Source organism: Ascaphus truei, chromosome 2 (genome assembly GCF_040206685.1).
Source record: "Ascaphus truei isolate aAscTru1 chromosome 2, aAscTru1.hap1, whole genome shotgun sequence".
NCBI lineage: Eukaryota > Metazoa > Chordata > Amphibia > Anura > Ascaphidae > Ascaphus > Ascaphus truei.
Window position 1 is genome coordinate 64,291,767 of NC_134484.1, and position 7,308 is coordinate 64,299,074.

Below are 7,308 nucleotides of genomic sequence, written 5' to 3' on the forward strand. Positions count from 1 at the left end.
GGGGCATCCCTCCTCCCATCTCACGGCGACAGGGGGGAGCCGGGACCGGAGGGGCATCCCCCCTCCCATCTCACGTCCCGCGGCGATAGGGGGGAGCCGGGACCGGAGGGGCATCCCCCCTCCCATCTCACGTCCCGCGGCCTGTCACGCGGTGACAGGGGGGAGCCGGGAGCGGAGGGGCAAGAGCAGCACGTAGCATGTGGAGGGGGGGGGGAGCTCACCCGTCCTGCCGCTGCCTCACTCATCCTGCCGCTGCCTCACTCATCCGGCCGCTGCCTCACTCATCCGGCCGCTCCCACGTGGATGTGAGGCCGCTTGTTGTGGCCGCTCCCCCGCGTGTGTCCCGGGCGCTCGCTCCGCTCCGCTCCCCCGCTGACTGTAGCGGCGCCGGGGTGTGAGCTTGGGGGGTGGAGGGGGGGGTGTGAGCTTGGGGGGGGGTGGGAATGTGTGTGTGTGTGTGTGTGTACACGGGACTCCGGGTAAGTTCGGGCACAGGGAGGGTGGGGGGGGTGTGGAAGTTGAGGTGCGGTCCAGCTGACGGGGGAGAGTGAGGGGCACCGGGAGGGGATTGTGTGTGTGTGTGTGTGTCCCCGTCCGTGTGTCCCCGTCCGTGTGTGTGTGTGTGTGTGTGTGTCCGTCCGTGTGTCCCCGTCCGTGTGTGTGTCCCTGTGTGTGTGTGTGTCCCTGTGTGTCCTTTGGCCCGTCACTCCGCCTCAGGCCAATGAGAGGTGTGCGGGGGCGGGCCAAGGGACCAATGTGATTTCCCCTAGGGACACCGGACATCCAGGCAGGCAGGCAGGCATACAGTGCTTTCAATTATATAGTATAAGACATGCACTTACAAATTAAACGTGGCTTGTATTATGATTTCCTTCCTATCCGGAGTGTCAGAGGTTAATCAAGACAGGATAGATCTCCAGTATATTCAGAGTATGCTCTGGCAGCTGGACTTATGTATATTTATATTGGACTATTTACCTTCCTCCATTTACACATACATGTTGGCTTGACACTGTAATTTGTATTGATTATATTAAGTTAGAGATTAGCGCCACTTTTCCTTTCTTGTGTTTCTGTGAACATTACAGTCCAGCTTTCTCTGGCTAAGGAAAAGAGGCATAACCTATGTAAACACAGTTTTGACATGTTCTGCACTCCATGAATAAACTGGTACTTTTCAAAAACACAAAGTATTTATTTCATTCATATCATCCAATTGCAATGTATGCAGCCATTCTATATGGCAACGCAATTCAGAAAGGAGTTCACCAAATTAATGCATTTATTTTTTATATACAAAATGATCTTTCACGGACTGCAAAAATGCATTTGTTCCCCTATTTGTTCTATGTACAAGTCAGTATCAGTGCTCTATATGCTGATCTATATTATGAATGGACATCTACCTAGTCATTGTGTAGGAAGTTGGGATGTACAAATAACACCAAAACCGCCAGCACTTTTTTCTTTCAGCGTAACAGATGATGAATAAATTATATGCAATTGCAAATGTCACTTCTGAAATAACATAATGTCACTATACAAAGCAAAATTCTTAGATACATGAATAGTAACTAACCTAAATCATCAGCACTCCTACATGTCATTGTGGAGGATCTCTGAAAATTCAACATGCAATGTTCTGTAAAATCAAGCAGCGATTTCTTATTTTGTACAGAACATATCAATATAGCTTCTATAGGACATCTGCTGAACATCAAATCTGCAACAACAAAAAAAGCCAGGTGGTTACCTAGATGTAGGCGTGCAGTTTAAACCCCATGCATTTTTGTTAACACCACAATGCCTAGAACCATGTCCACACAAATATGTTAAGTGGAGCAAGGGCAATAGGAGAGAATACGTTATGCTATACTTTTGTTGTTGTTGTATATACTGTAAGTATGTTTAATTACTATATAAAGACAACAAATAAAAATATCACTTGTGAGCACATTAACATGTCTCAGACAGGTCTACAACCCTGTTTTTCACAATTATCTCCTAACATACAATGCTTCCACAGAAGCCAGGGATTCTGGGAAATTAGATGCATAAGATCACCACATAATAGTAAGCATAGAGGGAAGATAACTATTCCCTTACAGCATAACTGGAGATATACAAATAATGGTAATTATTAACATAATTAGGATTTCAGTGCATGGCAAGGAGAGAAAGTAGATGCATTCTGAGATAAGGTACAGAATGAAAAAAATAGTGTTTTGAATCATGCTTTATCATTGAGAAATATAGATCTGGCAACAACTGGTGAGAAATGCAAGTAAAATAGTTATTTGTATGAAGCCCCAAAACTGTCAATTTTTGACATTACATAGTTAACAGAACAGCCATTGAAAGTAGGTGTGCATACATCAAGGAGCATTGCTCCAATGTTGGTGTGCCTGTGTCAAGAAGCGACATGTGAAACGGAAATAGATGGAGTTGGAGGAAGAGATTCTTGATGCAGCTATTATTTGTGTGTGCCAAATACTCCCATTTATGAACTGGGATAGAGATTTCAGTGACGTACCTAGGCAAAATTAAAAGATTAAAACAATGATGCTTAGGGCCCTTTCGGGAATTGAATGTCTGCTATTTCTACTTAACCTCCAAAACTGCTTAGGATTCTCTATCAAGTTATTCAACTGGTAACTAGAACATCAACAATAATTGGTGTATAGCCTCACTCATCAGTGTATTGACTATAATGAACATAAATACCAAATAAACCAGTCTAACAAAATTAGGAAAGACGGTAGTTTAATGCCACCCAAGTCACCAGAAACCTGTCTGCAGTCATGGGCCACAATCAAACAACTTAAATGCTTAGGATAGATACAAGGGAACCGTATTGGAGAAGGGGGTAGGGCAAGGAGTACCTTAAAGGTCATATATCTTGTAGGATTTAAATTAAGGTAGACAGGCAAATTGCGAGGACTAAATGGCCCTTAACTGATATTGTTCTATGTTTAATGGAAATTAATGGTACGCAGCACTAGGTAACACAACAAAGGTTAAAGGATGTGCTTTATTACTGTATATTTCCATTTTCATAATATGGCGTTTTCCTTCTACACCTCTAGGGTTGCCACCGAACCACAGAATTAGCGGGATTCTCCCAAATGTGTAGGTCAATGTTGCAACTAAGGCTGAGTCCATGGTCCCTGCTGGCTCGCTAAGGCGCGCTGAGGCTCAGGGAAAGCGGGTGCTTTCCCTGGCCTTGCGGTTGTTTACCGCACGTGCCGTCAGTGGGCCTTCAGGGGGCGGGCCGGGGGCGGGTGCGTCACTGGCCGGGGGCGGGCCAGTGACGTCACGGAGCTGGTTCGCCCTCATTGGGCGAACCGCTCACGTGACCGGCCTGTCTCGCCGGCAAGCAGGGGAATTTAAAATTCCCCTAAGACCTGCACTTCCGCAAGCGCTCAGAAGCGCAGGTGAGCCCCTACTAAAGCCGCTCTAATTGCGGCTGTAGGGGCTCAGTGCTGAGCAAGCACGTAACATGGCCGAGGCCTAAAGGTGGATTGCTTTAAAATATGTGAATCCGCTATTGCATGACCAACCGCTCTGCCCAAATATAGTAGTATATATAATAACTAAGGTGCACTGGGATAATACATATATAGAAACAACAAAACGTGTAAAGCAAGCTGCTTACACTAGATCCCTTCTTATAGCACTCAGAGTATATTATATCATGTATTATGACTTAGGCCGCGCTTATAGTCCCAGTGACAGCGACGCCACATCAAAACAAATGTACTGCATCCGTCGCATGCGCTTATAGTCACTTCCATTTGATTTTTTCAGCAACTGCAGCATGACATCAGCGTCTCCGTCGCATCGCCAGGACTATAAGCGCGGCCTTATCAGTATCTTTACGTAGTGGTATTAAGTGGGTCATTTATACTTTTCCTATTTAAGGATTCAGACAAACCCTATTTACCACTACATCAATTGAGCTGCCTACTCTGGGGATTTTAACTTATCACTGTAAATATGTTATTCACTTGCGTCATTGTTTCTACAAAGAAATTATTAAAATTGTATTATTTTTCTTAACTTTATCATGCTCTCTCTGTCAAGTGTCATACTGAGGGGTTGATTGTTACCCAATCAGGGGGAATATTGGTATTCCTTGACTTAGTAAGTCATAACCAAAGTTTCTGAATGTCTCTCTGCTATATCATCCTGGATGGCCCTCCGTCGCCTTAAACTCAACATGGCAAAAACAGAACTCCTCATACTTCCTCCCAAATCTGGCCCTTCTACCTCCTTCCACATTACTGTTGGAAGTACGATCATTCACCCAGTAGCCCAAGCACGCTGCTTAGGGGTCACACTGGACTCCTCTCTCACATTCAAAACGTTTCTAAAACCTGACGCTTTTTCCTCCGCAATATCACTAAGGCCTCGTTCAGGGTGCCAGAGGCAGGAGTTGGAGGGCGCGCGTTCGCGTGTGCGCGTCAGTCTTGTATACATCCTCCCCATCAGACTTTTTCAAGAGTTGGGGAGGGGGCGGGGCTACAGACAGCAGCTTAGGGATCGAAGCTGCTGTCTTAAAATCATTCTCAAGAATGATTTCATTGGCTGCCGAGGTCCCAGTGACGCTGCTGCAGCTTCAAAAAACGACTTGGGTTGTTTATTGAAACTGTAGCCAGCGTCAACTCCGTACTTCGGAGACACGGCAGCTGCTACCCTGACAACCACAATTCAATTTGAATACATTGTATCGGACGGCCGCACGCACGTCAGCACGCCCTCCCTCCGAAGCCTGCACCCTGAACGAGGCCTTAGATACGCCCGTTCCTCTGTTGCTTGACTGCTAAAACTCTGACTCAGACCCTCATTCTCTCCCGTCTTGATTACTGTAACCTCCTGCTGTCCGGCCTTCCTGCCTCTCACCTGTCTCCCCTACAATCTATCCTAAACGCTGCTGCCAGAATCGCTCTGCTCTTTCCTAAATCTGTCTACGCGTCTCACCTCCTGAAATCCCTCTCCTGGCTTCCGATCAAATCCCGCATCTCACACTCGATTCTCCTCCTCACTTTTAAAGCTTTACAGTCTTCTGCCCCTCCTTACATCTCAGCCCTAATTTCTCGTTATGCACCATCCCGACTCTTGCGTTCTTCTCAAGGATATCTTCTTTCTACCCCCTATGTATCTAAAGCCCTCTCCCGCCTTAAACCTTTTTCACTGACTGCCCCGCACCTCTGGAATGTCCTTCCCTTCAATACCTGACTAGCACCCACTCTATCCACCTTTAATACCCACCTTAAGACACACTTGCTTAAACAAGCGTATGAATAGCACTGTGGATAATACTGGACACATGATATAAAGCTTAGCCCCCTGCAGACGCACTTACCAGAACTCCCTCCTACTGTCTCTGTACGTTCTCCCTACCTAACAATTAGACTGTAACCTCCCCGGAGCAGGGACTACTTTTCCTTAATGTTACTTTTATGTCTGAAGCACTTATTCCCATGATCTGTAATTTATATTATCTGATATTTATTTGATTACCACGTGAATTACTACTGCGAAGCGCTATGTACATTAATGGCGCTATATAAATAAAGACATACAATACAATACAATATATACTATGAGAGCTATGACAGGATCTAGTGTAAGCAGCTTGCTTTACACTTTTTGTTGTTGCTTTACAATATTTCCTGAATCTGAGGACTGTGTTTTTTTTTTTTTGAGGAATGCAGTCTCTATACTTTTAACACTATTCAGTAGCAGGCCTGTGTGAACTGGAGATGTCCAGTCTGAAACAGAGTTTGATACAGTTTCGCAAGTCATCAGTGTTAGTTTTTCTACTCCCCTTGTTTAAAATATAGCCAAGCATCTCTTCCATTTGAGCTGGTTGTCAATCACAGGCCCTTCATTGTATATTTCTTTTGCAGCCATCTTCTTGCTTATAACCTTCATTGCTGCAATTTCCTTCTCTTTATCATTAATACTGTAGTAGGACTGAAGATGGACAGAACCCCTATGTAGCACTCTATTCCTATGTGAGATGGTGGATAAATTTAAAACATGATTTATTCAAAACTTCGTTAAAACAATGGGGTTTAAAACAATAATTAAATATTACCAAGCGCTTTATAAACTCTTGGGGTAGGTGTACTCCAGAGGAGTGGAGGTATATAGTAGATAGTAAAGTCCAGTGTTAGTGAATTCACTGGCCCTAGTAATCCTCATATGCAGTGATTATCTAGGGGATGGTTAGGTGAGGGAATGAAAATAGTAACCCTATATGTAGTGCCACAGTAATTGAGTACTAGTTGGTGCACCAATACACAGAGATCTTATACTGTGCTGCTATATGTTGCAGCCAGTTATAGTAATGTTGGTTGTATGTAACAATCCTAGTTAGTTATGCACCAAATCATGATCACTGACGCCAATTAGGATTAATTTAACTAGGGCCAGTGAATTCACTAACACTGGACTTTACTATCTACTATATACCTCCACTCCTCTGGAGTACACCTACCCCAAGAGTTTATAAAGCGCTTGGTAATATTTAATTATTGTTTTAAACCCCATTGTTTTAACGAAGTTTTGAATAAATCATGTTTTACATTTATCCACCATCTCACATAGGAATAGAGTGCTACATAGGGGTTCTGTCCATCTTCAGTCCTACTACTATCCATGCCCCTTTAAGCACCATTCCCTACATAATATAGCTGTAGCGGGGGTATCTGAGAAGTGCATTAATACTGCACACAGTGACTGATGGATCAGGTATTTGAGCATTTATTAAGTTTTTGCTTCTTTAATGTCTGGGATTTGTTGAGTAGCAATGTATATAGCATTGATTAATTTGTCACAGACCTTTGCTCTGTAAAGCAATAAGAAAAAAAATATTGGAAGGCTGAAGGTATATGTGAACCAAAAATATATTAGAGAGAGTCTAGGCAGCTGCCCTAAAAAAATGATATTAGTATGCAGTTTCACACATAGCCAGGTTCCCCTCTTACCTCCGGGCTGCGTGACAGGGACGGCTGTGTGGTTGCTGCAGGGAGATTGTGAGCTGGCGAGCGGGTCGCCGGTGCTCCGCAAAGGGCGTCGCCATTTTTTGTGCGCACGCATGCGCAGAGAAGGTTCGCGCATGCGCAGATAGTATCTAGGGTTGCAGCGGCCATCTTTGTACACCTGGCGCATGCGCAATATAATGCCAGCGGCAGCCATTACACCCATAGATCTGCAAGGGAACTACAAGTCCCAGCAGCCTCGGAGGCGCACACCACATGGGAGAATACAGCCTATAGGGTTACCAGGATCTCAGCAAAC